General features: G+C 37.3%; 1 protein-coding gene across 4 annotated transcripts in view; it reads right to left on the reverse strand.

Moving 5' to 3' along the window:
* The window catches only part of Fur1 (Furin 1), a 150,300-nt gene that overhangs the window by 79,827 nt on the left and 54,314 nt on the right, over positions 1-16,159 (reverse strand). For all 4 annotated transcript variants that reach the window (XM_070216092.1, XM_070216093.1, XM_017141790.3 and 1 more), the window contains one exon: positions 4,642-4,667. The gene's annotated coding sequence lies outside the window, so the exon portion shown is untranslated. The remainder of the gene's footprint in view (positions 1-4,641; positions 4,668-16,159) is intronic.

Consider the following 16,159-nt stretch of genomic DNA (forward strand, 5'->3'; position numbering starts at 1 on the left):
ATATTACGCATAAAAACTAATACATTTGAAATTATTATTGGCACACGAAAAAAATCATTAAAATGTAATCATTAAGTAACGATACATCACAAAATGTATATTTCTTTTTGAGGCAACGTGGCGTATACGTGTTCCGGAACATGGAGTTTGATTGCCTGCGCTTCCGGGACTCACCGCTTCCCCCAATTCTATATCTTTTACACACCACGGGGACTCCTCCTCTTCCTCCTCACACTCACACATTCTCGCCCACCCTCACTTATACGTATATAAAGTGATGAGGAGCCGCAGGGCGACCGTTGGAGCGCACGCATGCAAATAAAATTGCCCATACGCCCCTTTGAACGGGTTCCTTTCCTTCTGCGATGCCCGCGTTCGTGTGTTTGCATACATTTTCGGTGATAATACAAGAAATTGTATCAAGCCAAAATTGTTTTTTAAAATGTTACGTGCCCGGCGGCTGCTTTGACAAAAAATTTATATGCGGTAGGTAATAAAAATGCAATATAATTCCATATAAAATTTGTTTGCTCCTTTGCTTTGGTCTAGGGTAATCTGAAAAGTTTCGATTGCTGGGATAAGAAAAAAGGAAGAAAAATAAAGCAGTAGGAAAGGAAAAGAAGTGAGGTTTGTGAAGCTTGAAATAAATTGATTTTATTTGATGGATTTGTAGAAACAATATTTGTGCGGAAAAAATGACAAGCCAATAAATAAAAAGAAGCACATCGAACCAAAGAATATTACAGTTTAAATAAATTGGGAAACAAAATTATGAATAATTTATTTGCAATATCAAAGGTTGCCGAAAACGTCATCAAATCGATTGGGGAAAAAAAAGACTCAATCCCACTAACGTTATTCAATTAAAAGCAATATATAGGTGAAAGTTTAAAGGCAGCCACCGCAAAACAAACAGAATTTCACCATTTTCACACCCACTCCAATTAATTTATTAGCAAGCACCATATGCATATTTCCACTTAGCCCAATGCAACCCCCTTTCCACCTTTTTCCAATGTCCATGCGGTTCGGGCAATTATAAAATCCACAAAGGGAATTGCCATGACGACAATCAACTAATGAAATTAATGGCAATTTGCATTGGCAGCATCATCAGAGCCCTTTACATGGACAGTAGATGGAAATAATGCAATTCCGCGCGGCAGTTTAAACCCGGAAATGCGACAACCCAACCCTCAGAGCTCCAGAAGTGACCCACTCGCTCCCCAAGCGACCAAGGATATCGCACACAAATACTAATTAATCAGCTTGCTATTAATTAAACGACCAGCAGCGAATAAGGCGAGGGACCCAACCAAGCAAACGATATCCATAATCCCGCAGAAGTGGCTTTTTGGAGCCACTACCTTGCATTTAAAACAGGAAATCGGGAAATGATTCCGCGTTAATTTCGGGAATATTTATGAACCTATTTCTCAGCACTTTGGACATCCGATAAACAACGATAGATAGATAGATAATGACGACGACGATGAGGGTGGGTGGCGCATGCCAACTCGGTTTGCTGTGGGTTGCTATTAATTTACAACCTCTTCACAATGTCACTCTTATCGGACCATTTTTTCTCCGTATTTTTTGGCGTCACCCGCTGCAATGGCGCCACTGCGTTGCGCCTGTTATTAAGCATAAAAATAAATTAATAAGCGAGCGATGATACCCACACCCCCGACAATCTCAATTAAGCGACCGGCGACGCAGTCATTTAATGTTGATGGAAGCGAAGCGGAGGAAATGACAGGGTGAGAACCACGCAAATATTTCAACGATGCCATGTGAAGTTTTTCACGTTGTCAATGGCAAATTTAATGCGCAAGGGGTGGAGTTAAAAAGGAGCAGCAATAAGGGCGACTATATCATTAAAGCGAGCAAATGCAGTTGCAGTCACAAATTGTTATTATGGAGATAAGGGTGAGAAAGATGCTATAAAAACTAATAGAATTCGTAAAAAAAAAAATGTGCAAAAATTTAGGAACTATATAAAAAAACAAGAAAAATATTTTATTAACTTAATAAATAAATAAAAATAAAAACTTTTAAATAATTGACAAGATTTCGATTTTCTGAATCGGGAATATCTCGGAAAATTGTATGACTTACCACTAAAAAATTAGGCACAACAAATTTTAAAACGATTCCACAATTTCATGAAGGCAAAACTAAAATTAGAGTAATTTTTTTTCATCACATACAAGAAGGTCTGAGAAAAATTCCAATAGCAATTCAAAGAAAGTAATAATGACCGCTTGTGAGTAGAACATTTGTTGGCTTTTGCCGTTCAAAAGGTCCACAAATGCATGGAGGAATGTCAATTTCAGGAGCAGAGAAAGGAGCATATGCAAATGCAACTGATAAATTTCCAATTAAATGGGAATTGGCAGTGGAGTGAGGGTGAACGAGGGCCGACAGAACATGACAAAACCATTCAATTAGGAAATTAAATTTCAATTTTTGCGCAAATAAAAGGAAAAAATAAGTGTTCGAATGGGTTGCACTCAGCTCTCTCAAGTGAGTCACAATTCCAAATCGAACACTTGACTAAATATTTGGAAAGTGACTTTGATGTTTTTGCTTGGTGTAAAACTAGAAAAATATTAGTATTTTATGAGAAAAGATATTAAGTCAAAAACATGAAAAGTAATAATAATTTTCATACATTTTTAAATAGCCAATTTGATGAGCGTACAATGCTGATTGGAAAACGTGGCGCATAATAAATGCATTTTGGTGAAAACAATTTTCTAAAAGCGAATCAATGAGTAATTTATTCCATTTGGGAAATGATTTCCCCGGACAGCAAATATTTAAACACAAATCATGGATACCCAATACCCACAATGAAAATTTATTGGGGAAATTGTGCGTTAAAATTATAAAATTAAATCAACAACTGGTGGTGGGTTGCAAGGCCTGTTATTCCGTTTCCCCTTACCCCTACCAAGTTACGCAACAGTTGGTTGCCAGCAGCATCCAGTGGCCAAAAGGGGTGCAACCAGCTGGCTCACCTTTTAATGCAAATTAGAGACGCGTCTGCGGACCTCTAGTGGGTGGAAGGTCGTGCTGAGTTGGGGGGTTGGGGGATGGGTAGGTGTAAACCGATTGAAAATTCCACCACCGCATCGAACGTGTCTTGGCATTTATAACATCCCCATCTCACCCACACAACCCAAGCGACGACGAGGCAACAGGAGCAAAATTTAATTGACAATTGTTTAGGTGGCTCAATTTCCGATGCCAACGGGGAAACAGAGTGGCCAGTCCCTTGGACGGACCATCCATTAACCAACCAGAGTCCTTTTCATCAGAAATATTCATGCGGTTTTGTTCAGCATGTTTGAATAACCAGAGAAGGAGCGTTGGTCTGATATAACATTAGGATTCATTAATTCAATTAGCAGAGAGTGGTTTAGCACAAGGGGCTGTGAAAATGACAAATTTGATTTCCTACGCACAATTATGATGAAATTATGATAGTTTTGATCGCTAAAAAACACTGAACATTATTACAACGTCGAATTTACTATCAACTATTTACTGGCAAATAACATTTGTGAGATTATTATTTTTTATAATTTAACTTTTAATTTAATTTATAAATAAATGTGTTAAGGTAAATACATTTTCTGTTATCCTTTTAAAAACAGTAATAAATGTCACCCATAAAAGTATGCTACAGGATATTAGTGGCATTAAACACTTTTTAAATGTGGTAGATTCTTTTTCCTTCATTGTACTTCACTTTATTGATAACAGTAATAAATGTTACCCACAAAAGTAAGCTACGGAATAGTTCAAACTAAATAGCAATTAGCCAGCTTGTGCATGTGGTTTTTGGCGCCGACGAAAATAATCAAAAGCAGTTAATTAAGCGAACGCAGAAATGCCAAAACCAATAGCATTTGCCGAATGAAACTTTCAAAGAGAACACAATTTCAAATCAACGCCAAATGCCAAACACCCAATCATGATGTTGCATCAAAAGCTCGCGCTCTAATTTAACATCATATGCGGGTTGGTTCGGTGGGCCATTAGTGATTTGGATCTGAGATGAGATGCGCAGAGCGTACTTAATGCCGTTTAATCAGAGAAAAATATTTTCCCGCCAACGTCGCAGAAAATTTTAAATTACATTTTGCCTCTCGCGGTCTCTGGCTGTGCATTTTCCTTCATCTTTTGCTTAATCGTGGGGGGAAAGGATTTTCGGTGGTGCCACGCTTCATTGGGCAGGCAAATTTTCGGATGCCAAATGCCAGCAATTAGGAGCCAAAAAGCGTTGCATTTTCTGTGGCGCTAAATTGCTCGAATTCGCCCCGAAAAAGCATAGTTAATGAGTTTTGGGGTCAGCATAATGTGCAAGGCTTATAGCTCGAAAAGTTCAAATCATTTGCCGTGCCATTTGCTGCATTTAATCGGAATTTAAGCTGTTGAATTCTGGAAAAGTTTCCTCCAAGTTGCTTGCAGATATGAAATATTTTCCACAAATTAAATTTTAAAACTTAAGCTTTCAGAGAAAAATACCAACGAATTTGAATTTTTCTTTTCATTTAAATTAAAGGCATTTAAATACAAGGAAGGATTTAAAACATATATTTTATCGATACTTTTAATCTTGCCAGGACTTACCAAATACAAAATTCAATTAATTGGATCTGCAACGAAAAAAGGGAGATAGAAATCATTAGCTATATGTATATGAATATGTTTGTTAAGAGTCTGTTAAAAATGCATTACGGAAAATGCTTTGCAATAACATAAGCAAGAACCAAAATTGTCATTGAGCTGCAGTCCCCCATTTAACGAGCTATTTTTTATGCATTAACTTTTTTTGTTTTAAGAGCGTAATTAGAAGAAGCTTTCCAAGTGGCGGCGGAGTGCCCAAAATGGCCAGCAAAACGGCAGCCATTTTATGCTAATGGTAATGGCCAAGGAGGCAAGGAAACAAAAAAAAAACAGAATGAAAAGGTAGAAGACGAGGGCAAAACGTCGCACTAAAATATGTCGCTCAAAGTAACGAAGAGCAGTAGCTAAAAAAAAATATACATATATACCCAGTATCTGTATCTGGGTTAGCAAACGAAAATGGGATGCATATTAAAAATAGCAACAAGACAAAAAAGGAAACCCGCATACCAAAAAAAAAAAGCGTTGACAGTGAGGCTAAATTTATCAATGACAAGTTGGGGTTTGGGGTTTGGGGTTTCGTATATGTTAATGGTGACGTTGATGCCTAATGTCAGTCAAATTACGTTAATGCATTTCGTTACGTTCAACGATATATGGTGAAAAAATATAACCTACATATTTCTTTGACAAGGAAGGAAAATAAAAACTATTACTAATTATTAAATATTTATCACGAACACTTCTAATTATGTAATACACTCGTTTTACAGTTTTAAATGGTATACGGTAAATTCTGTACTTTTTAAAAAGTTTTCAGTACTTTTAGCAGTTTCAACTATTTCTTTCATTCCAGTTGAATCCATTCGAAATGAACCAACAACTTCCCTCGTTCGCTTTTCCTGTCTTTTGAGCCAACTTCAAATTGAACTCATTTGGCCATTTGCCAATTAACTTTTTTCCTTATCCTTTGGCAAAAGAGAGGGAGCATCGTCCGATTGGTTACCCCTTTCTGCAGTTCAGCCCCACCGCCCACCACCCACCATGTTTGGCAATAATTCAAAGCACCCTCCCCTCAACCCTTGGCCCATCTTTTCCCCACCCCCGTACCTTTACTCTTACCACCCTTTGGCAGCCAAACCACGAAAACTTTGAAAGCCTTTTGGCCGCAGGCTAACAATGTTCGCTTGAACAAACTCTGCCCCTCTGAACCTTCTCGCTGGTTACATTCTGCCACACTCGTGCACTAAACAAAAAAACAATGAAAAAATTGTTGAATACCGACTATCAAATACCCATTACTTAGCTAATGAAAGAGCGAGGGAGATGGAGATAAGCATGCAGAAAAAAGACTACCTTTACTGATTGAATTTTATTACTTGCTCATAACCTTTTAATGATTTCGATTTCGATTTGAACAAGAAAGGAAGCTAGCTTCGGCCAGCCGAAGCTTATATACCCTTGCAGATAATTCCTATTAACTTACAAATCGCAAAAATGTTAATTTTCCTATTATTTCTCATTAATTTTGCGTTCGTTTCAATGGCAGCTATATGATATAGTAGTTCGATTTTGATAAAATTAAAATCGAAATTCGAAAATATTTGAAAAGAGTTATATCCTAGAGTAGAAGAGAATACAATAAAACCAACGAAGCAATAATTTATTTCCTATTATATTCCCATTAATTTTCCGATCGTTCCTATAGCAGCTATATGATATAGTCGTCCGATTTTGAAAAAATTTTATACGAAATTCAGAATTAGATAAAAAATGATATTTCCAAAAGTATGATGTTATAGGTTCAAAATCACCCAAGATATAATTTTTTTACATTTTTTTTCCCGATTGTTCCTATGAGAGCTATATGATATAGTTGTCCGATCCGGCTCGTTCCGACTTATATACTACCTGCAATAGAAAGAAGACTTTTGGGAAAATTTTATCCCCATAGCTTAAAAACTGAGAGACTAGTTTGCGTAGAAACGGACGGACAGACGGACGGACAGACGGACGGACAGACGGACAGACGGACATGGCTAGATCGACTCGTCTAGTGATGCTGATCAAGAATATATATACTTTATGGGGTCGGAAACGTCTCCTTCACTGCGTTGCAAACTTCTGACTGAAATCATAATACCCTCTGCAAGGGTATAAAAATCGAGTATAAAACTATATTATCATAAACATATGTTAACAAATATATTTTTATCAGTTTATCAATTTAACTTATTTGTTTATGGCACCACCATTTAAGGACATTTTAAAAAGTACAGTGATGTCCTGATCTGTCATTTATTTTATCTTTGTAGTAGAAACTTTTCATAAATTTTTTTCTGTGTGAAAACTAAGGGGCTCCACCGCCACAGCCACAACATTGTGCTGTGGCACAGTTTTGCAGCCACTGGCGGGGACGTTGACGGTAAATGCAAAAATGCCAGGACGCTCCTGAATGACCAAAACATTCGGCCTGCCTGTGTGGGTGGAATGTGCATACATGGTTGGATGCGAGAGTGTGTGTATGTGTGAGGATATGACCGCATTTGATTTTCATCTATGCAACACAGTGCCCTCTTCCCCGGGAACACCGAACACTGAACTGGGCTAAGAACTTTGGTACTTTGTTTAGTTGAATTACGCCAAAGCACATTAAGTTCCCTTGGTGCGCTCTGTTTGTTAAGTGCTTAATGAACTTTGCTAAACATGCTTGGCCGGGGACTTGACTTAACTTGGCCTCTAAACTTTTCACATCTCACTTTCACTCGGCCAACTTTGTTGAAAGTCCTTTCGCCTTTCGTTCTTCCCCTGATATTGCCGTTGAGAGATTTATGGCCACCAGTTTTAGTCTCTCTCTCTGTCTTTTAGCCGCTAGCAAAAGCAATTCCATCTTAAGCTCATTCAATTTGCATGCGTTTTGCTGCATTTCCATAATTAATTAGTTCACAAATTGTTGTTCACTTAATACGCTTAAGATTGAATTATGAATTGAGAGGCAGGATTAGCTGGATTTTCTCAGTTAAATGCATTTCCAAATGCTGCAAAGTGCTCAATCAGCTGTGATAGGATTGCAAACTACTTGATGCCAAGAGTAAATTAATATTGGTCAATAAAATAATGGATCTCTGCTGAACTTTCTTATAGAAGAAGTTGCTTCGTCTTAAAGCGCATAAATTCCGAATGCTCACTTCAGCATTCCCAATAGCATCGCTCCCTTATTTACTGGATTATCCCTCCCCCCAAAGTCTTGGTCCACCCGCTGTGCAAACCCATTTGGCATTACGTGTCTGAGCTAATGTCACACATGCATCATAACCACAGGACCATGGCCACAAGGGGAGCGAAAAACGTGGATAAATGGAAGTTGAACTGGGGAGACGGGGACGAGCACTTGACTAAGCTGGAGCTAATTATGCAAATTCATTTAATGCCATTGTTAAAATGATATTTGCCTCAGGGATTTGTCGGGCTGATAGACCAGACCACAGCATCTCCATCTCGCCCCATTTAAGCACAGATGATTAAGCTCGAAGTTGACTAGCGAAAAAATTACTGCCTCTTCAATTAAGCGGTACGGTAGGAGGCTCCTAAGATAGGCAGCAATGGATCAGTTGATTAAATGTGATTTCGTGTTATAAATGTGAATAAGAGAACAATATTTATAAAGGCATAAGAGTGCGGAAGTGATTTAATATATAAAGTGTTGGTAAGAAGATAAAGTTATCACCAGTGTTCTTACAAAAGGTAACTCACAGAACAGTGTGGGCTAAGTACCATATATTTAAAATATAAATAAATATAATATAATTATTATTATAAATATAATAAATGCCATTTTCGTATAGCGACACAGAGTAGAATTATTTAAAAGAAGATAAAAACGGCACATAATTTTAAGAACAGTTGCCCCTTTTTCGTTGGCCATATTTCTCTGCTGATCTCAAGTTATAAATACGAATTAGTCTCATGGTTAACAGACAATAATCATATGGGTAAGAGAATGTGGAATAAAAATTCCGTTTAAGATAGAGCCCTCCTTTGCACACATTTTGGTTTTGGAGGGGTACCCAGTTTCCTTCGAAAATATATGAAAGGCGCAGCGCGCAACCACCTTGGGCATTTATTAATGAAAACAAAAGTACCGGCATTCCGGGTAGGCCGTACAATAAATCTTCTAGTTATTGTTTTATAACATGCTTTCAGGCGTAAATCCCTTACAATAAAGGTAAGCGTTTGGGTCTCAATTTCGTTCATTTTTCGGCTGTGCCTGTAAGCACACTTTAAACTTGTTTCTCTGCTCAATTTATCCGAGGGACCACTTGAACAGTTTTGAAGATTGGTTGCCCTAGCAACAAAAAAAAACAAAAAACTCAAGAAAGCGAAAGGTAGCCAAGCATTAAATTAAAGACCCTAAGAAAGTTTATTTTATTAGTAGTCTTCTAAACCATTATTTTCAGTCTAAAGCCCCTACAATTCAGGCACCTTTATTTGCTTAAACTTTGCCCGGCATTAAGCGTTATTATTATTTTGTTTGCACTAGACGGGATTTTTATAAACGATCTACAGGTGGAAACAAAAGTTTAAATGAGCTAAAAGTTCAAACAGGATTTGCTGAAAAAGCCACATTACTTTTTATGGGCCAACAACTGAGTTGTACAGTGAAATTTAAATAGATGCAAATGAATCATTTTCTGCAGTGCAACTTGTACATTTTGGTCTAACGACCACATGAATTTCCTAGAACTTTCGGACCGAATACCATTGACAAATTCAGACATCCTAGCCACGGGCAATTATGCCTGGGATTCGGATTCTGCTCCCTTGCAGCAAAATATAAATAATTATCTGCCGTTGCCTAATTTTGTTGAAAGACCGAAGCCACAAAACCATTTGGCCAGCAACTTGATTTCGTTCGCTACAGGAGAGGATGGAGCTTAGGAAATCTGCTTACAGTGTTTAATTTCAACACTGTCCGCAACCACAACACTAAAACTGCAGCTGGCACTCCGCCTCCTTCTTCGTAGTCGTCCCCGTAAAATAATAATAATAATAATTTACTATGAAACCGAAAGCCACAGGATAACATGAAGACCCAAAACCCGCATTCTACTCTCTAGCTGGCTAGCGTTCATTGTAGTCTGCGGTGATGGTGAGGGTGGATTTTTGGGTGGCTTAGGGAGATGGCCAGCTGCAGAACTGAGTTGGCTAACCGATGGAGTGGGCCATAAAAAATGGCTTAATTAGTTGCCATTGCTGGATGGTAGGATAAATATTGAAGTTGTTGGCTTTTGCAAATATTTGAAAACTGGAATTCAGCCATCTGGTCAAAAGGCGAAATAAGAGGGGATACAAAAATCGAAGAGTAATTTATATTAGCATTAAAACAGGGAAGCTCTAAATTGTCTCATGACAGTGAATTTAGCAACTTAATTAAAAGAAAATCACAGACATGCGAGTAACGACACACACACTCATAAAAAAAAAACTCTTTGAATTTGGATTAGCTACGAGAAAAAAATATCAAAACATTCTTTAGAAAGAAGAATGGGCGTGTGCCCAATAAAAGATAGGCGAGTAACGGCAGACATGGTTTGTGACTTAAAAAAAATTACTGTAACAACTGTGATATATTACAAAATATAAACTGTATAGACTTTGTATCGTATTATAGGAAAATTAATTGGCTTTCGAAAGTTGTACCCCCCTCATTAATTTCCATTTAACATACAACGAAGAAAATTGATTATTCTCGAAGTAAACGCAAATTGCTCTGAAAATTGTTTTCTAACTACGCAAGTCTGAGTTTTAAGCCCCAAGAGGCGGAACAATTTATGCTGAACCATGGGTTCATATTACCCGAATTGCAGATGCAAATTGGTTCAGTTCATTACGAAGTGCCTGTGTTGTAGAGATCGGAATGCAGGACGAAAAGTATGTAGGAAGTTCAATTAAATACTGCTGCATTCGGACAACTGCAGTGGGATGTGGGTTTACGGAGCTTTCCCTTTTCAGGTTTTCCAAAAGCCACATCATCATCATCATCATCGTCGTCATCATTGCTGGCAGTCAGGTTAAATTTGATTATGTGGAGCAGCGAGCAGGGGAGAACTCACACGAAGGCTGAAAAGCAAATCTGTTGACGTTTTGCCAAAACGACGTGTTGTTGCTTTTTCTTCTTGGGGAAGGAAGGAAAACTGCAGGCATGGCAATTTTCTTGCATTTTATGCAAACACAAGCCGAGCAACAACATCCGTAGTATACGCCCTTCGAACCCTGGGGACAAACTAACGTAACCGGCAGTTAAATGTTTTCATTTTCATGCTTCTTTCCCCAAAATGTTTATGACGCCCAAGCATCAGGCAAACACTGAATTTATTTAATTAAAATGTGTGTGTATATGTGCCGTGCACTCTGCCTAGATTCTGGATTCTAATTGAATTGCCAGCCAGCCAGGAGTGTTGCAAGCATCAGCCGTGTTTAAAGAGTGTCAGAGTGAGTAGACTAATATGCAGTAGAAAGAGAGGCAGCAAGGGTCTAGTCCATTTTTCCAGCCGAGAGTGGCAAGTGTCAGGTGGTGGCACCCTTTACCCTATAGCTATGCAAATTTTGAATTTTTTGTGGCATCTCGTCTCCATTCCTTTTAATTAAAAAGTTTTTGTTTTCCTGTCGGATGGATCATCACAATGGGAAATCTGCCTGATTACCATAACTGAATGCATTTTTAAACGCATATCCAAAGCCAATTCAATTTAATTTTGTTAGATCCTCTCACGTGTTAGCTGTCAATCAAAGTGTTCAGTGCAGTGCAGGAAAAACCTCTGTGGTCATTAAAATGCAGGCGATGGCAAAATAATGCATTTCAATGACAATGACAACATCAATTACAAAAACATTGCATGTCACTTAATTTGTAAGCGTTGAGTGCACTTTCCACTAGCCAAATTCCGATTGACAGACAGTTGCTGTCAGCCATGGAAAATAATTGAAAATAACTAGGCAGAAGTTTGCATAATTTTCCATAATTTTAATAAAATGTAAAAGTAACAATTTGGGTTTGCATATTTAATATTTCAAATTAAATATGCTTATACTTAAAAGAAAATATTACTTTAAAAGCAGTTTTTCTAATAATAATTTCGAAAAATTTTAACTATCTCAGAAATATTGTTTTAAAATTTCTATTTATGAATTCTTAAACAGTCGTAAAATAATTAATAACATTCACAAAGACCAAAAATATATTTCTTTAGTAGAAGTAGAAAACTGGCATCGCCGGTAAGGTGAATACGCCATTCCATTTTCTACTTTCAGTTCCGACATTTCTAATTCCTGTGCTCAGTATGCGTTGTATATACAACGAAATCCTCACATGCCCATCACATTTCTGTTTTGTCTGCAGCACAACATTCGCTCAAACAAACTCCCGTATGGGGAAAACTATTTAAATATAAAAAATCCCAAGCATACTTTAAGGCTCAGCGTAGAGAACTTTTTGTTGCGACGGACAAGTCAGACAGGAGATATAGAGATTCGGGGAGAGTCAGGGCCAGGGACGTTTAAAGAAACAAAGAATTTCAATTTAAGCTTCGTGCATTGTCTGTCTCTCTGTGTGTTGCCGTTGCTCTTTCTCCCTCATTTCCTGTCCCTTTCGCTGCTGTAAGCCATTGTTGCATGTATTTAGGTGTTGCAGGCACGTATGCAGCAATACCCTGCACTCACCCACAGATGCTGCACACGAACAATTGCGGTTAAGATTTTAGTGCTTAGATTTCAGAAATTACAAAAAATATAGGATTTTAAATCTCTGTTGGACATTTATATTATTAATATTAATATTTAAAAGTTATTATCATTATAAAGTTTTACAGACCTTTTATAACTTGGTAAGCCTCTAATAATTTATTATAATTTAATCTACAAGTTGATTTAAAAAATCATATTAATTATTACTTTTCTAATCACTACTGTATTTGCTTGTTCTATTTACGCTTTAATGGAGCTAAAAAGGAAACGAGTTTGGGGGGAGAAAAACAAATTTGAAGCCAAATTCCAGCAGATTAATGCTGAGCTCCGCATTCAAAAACAGAAACAGGAAGAATGCAAAATAGATACCAGAGAAGGGAAACAAGTAAGCGCACCAGTTTTAGGGCTTAATTGTATTTTTATTTAATTTTAGACTACTCTATATGTAAACTCTTTTTTACTCCTACATCAAGTGTTATCTAAAGTTCTTCTCTCACGCCTTGTAAACATATATATTTTTTCATGGTCCTCAGCGATAAGGACGGAAATGAGCCAAGGAAGCGAAAACAAAACGAATGAATGAGCCACATTAATTGCTCTGTGACTTCCTCATTACGTGCAGGGCTTGGGAACGTTTTTGCAACTCCAGAAAATACACGATGGATATCTATGGAAATTTATACAGCCCACTTAGTCGGGCCAGCGAAAAAATGCGAGTCCTGATGGTCATTTTCGTTGATAAACATCTCTTTTTATTCGAAAAATGTTTGCACAAAAACGTGAGTGGAAGACAGGATACAGATGTGACAGCGTTGAAGCTTACCTAATGCCTGTTTTATGATTATTATAATAAGGTATACAGGGTATCCTTTAAACTTTTTTTTACCTATTTAAATAAATAAAATAATATTTAAACCGAATTCCGTTTTTTTAGAAAATGTTTTCTTTGAGTCAAAATACTTGTTTAGCTTTTTCAAACACCCTGTAAATCTTTCTTACACATTGAGAGATTACTTTGTGCTGACACAGACATGAGCGGAGAAAAAAATTAAGTTCAATGAAATTAGGTCAACCTCCGTTTTGCAGCCCAAACCCACCAGCTTCCCCGACTCCTTAATTTACCACCCATCGTCTACGATGGTGTGATAAAGGTAAATGTAAAAATATGACTAAAGATAAGCATAAATCAGGGCATAAAGCAATTACGCAAAAGCGAAGAAACAGCAGGGGAGAGATGGATAGATGTTAAGCAGAAAATTAGGAGGCAAGGCCGAGAAAAGCAGCTATGTTGCCTGGCAAAAGCAAAGGCAAAGTGCTAAGCGCAAAACAGTAATGAGACTACTCAGCATTATGATTGATAAATGACGGGGCAAACGAGGGAAAAAGGAAGAATACTAACAAAAAAAAAAAAAGAAGTCCGACCTACAAAGAACAAAAAAGGATGTAAGTCTTTAACTCAAGTTCCTAATACTCTAGGAAAAAATGTGTGGATTATTAAACAAGTAGTTTTTTAAAAATAACATCTCAAATTGAACCACATAAATGCAATAAAAATAAGTTTATTTAGTTTTAACCTAATTTAATTGAAATACATTTTTTTATATAGTTTTTCTCTAAGGTTTCTTAAAAGAAGAGTAAACCTTTTTTACATATTATACTACCATTTGGCAGGGTACGAAAAAAATACAAAGGGACAAAGACAAGTTAGTGCAACTTAGGTTGCCGGCAAAATGGTGACAAATTCACGCAGCTAGACAGACAGACATGGAGACATAAAGCTGGTTTGTTCAGGCGGAGGTGGGGTTATGAGGCAAGTTAAGTGGGGGAGGGTGGATGAGGATGAGGCAACTAAATGTGCATGTTAAGGTAAGATAAGAGACACCGACGCAGACAGTTACCAGGATATTGTGAGTACTTTTTTTCTCCCCACCCGCCTTCTTTGTTACCCTCTCAGCCCTCAAGTCACTTCCAGTCAGCACACTAATGAGTAACTTATTCAATTATTTATTATTTTTTCTCCGCCAGAGCGGAAAATAATTTGCTTTTGCCGAGGCTAATTGGCGAATGAAGAGGAGGAAGTGCAATGGCCACAGTAAAACTTGATAAAATGTCAGGGCGTGGTAATAAATAAATTATTTCCACTGTGTAATATATGCAGCCAGTCTCCTCCGAGGATCCCGAGAGCCCGAGGAAAGCTAATTGAGTGCAAAATTTGTGGGTTAATTGGTTTCAAAGTTGTACACAATTTATTTGCACTCTCAATGGAATGGAACCGAGTGACGATTTCTGGCCTGAATGTTTCTGGGGAATGTCAAAGAATGTCCCCCTTTTTGGCCTATGGAATTTTCACTACTCAACACAACATTTTCCAGCTTGTCATGCGGTCAAGGCTGTTTGGATGGGTAATGAAGCCAATTTATAATTCAAGAGTCCTCTAAAGTGGAAGGATGTGGTGTAGCTTTGTTACTGGAAGTCTATGAGTGCTAATAGCAAAGTTCGTTGGCCACACCACAAAGTGTTGAAATTTGGTTTCCTGGTTGGAGATGGAATTTCATTTTCAAAATTGAAAATTTATAGGAAAATGTGAACCTATATTTATCTCTTGTAGAACACAAGCTAAAGTCTGAGAGTCTATGTCCAAAAAATAACTAACATTCATATTTTTTAAAAATACTTAAAATAATAAAATACCTACAATAGTTCAATTCAATTGTTCTATTCGCAAATAAATAAATCTCAACAGTTCAATTTGTTATGCGACCATAACAGAAAGCTGCTTTCAATTATATTCTAAATTTATAATTTAGTCTCAGGAAAAATCTAAAATTCATCTGCACACTCGCAACGATGTTGAATCGTGTTGATTTATTTTTATTGCTATTTTTATTTTTATGTAGCACAGCGCCAGAATAAATAAAAGGAAACAAAACCTGACCATAAATTGGACAAGCAGAAAAATGTGGAAACTTCGTTTGGCAATGGAAATGGTCGTGATGACGGCGGTGAAGTTGATGCGGAACTGACGAGGAGCAGAGTGCGCAATTTGTTAATGGAAATTCAATTGAATTGAAAAACTAAATAAATACCAGTGCACAGGTAAATAAATAAAAACCAGGCAACGCGGGGAAAACATCAAATAAATAATGAACATGAAAATTTTTTTGAATCACCGGCATTATTTTCTTTTTATTTGTACATTCGATTTTTCCCTTCCTTGTATAGGGACAATTTCACACATCTGTTCCTCAATTGGAGTGGAAAAATATAGAAAAAGTGCCGCCATTTTTTTCGATATGGCCAGGTATGCCGCGAGGTATGCAGCAAAATATATATGTGTTAAATCAGTTGATCAACCATTTATGCTGGGTTTAATTTTAATTGGTTTCCCTTCGCAGGCACAACTATTAAGAGAGTTATGCGTTTTAATTCGTCGAACAGTTCGAGCAATACGTATATGAAGAAGAAATTACCGAGTTTTTCCCTACCAGATGAACTCGATCTTTTCTCAAATTGCTTTCCGCTACTCGTTTTTATAACCCTTTCAACTCTGTAGATTTATGTTCCATTTTAGGTGGCGCCACCTGCCGTCGCCTACCGCTGGCAATAAAATATATATACGCTTGCACCGATATATAAAGGCCAAACAATAAAAACACAACTTCATACACGACATAAATCACCTGGGTAGTTCAAGCATGGCTGAAATATTACTCAGCCGAGAAGTTAAATACAAGCTGCCACCCACTGGCAAAAAACGGGCAAGAAAAAATAAATAAAT

Source organism: Drosophila takahashii, chromosome 3R, assembly GCF_030179915.1.
Source record: "Drosophila takahashii strain IR98-3 E-12201 chromosome 3R, DtakHiC1v2, whole genome shotgun sequence".
Classification (NCBI taxonomy): domain Eukaryota; kingdom Metazoa; phylum Arthropoda; class Insecta; order Diptera; family Drosophilidae; genus Drosophila; species Drosophila takahashii.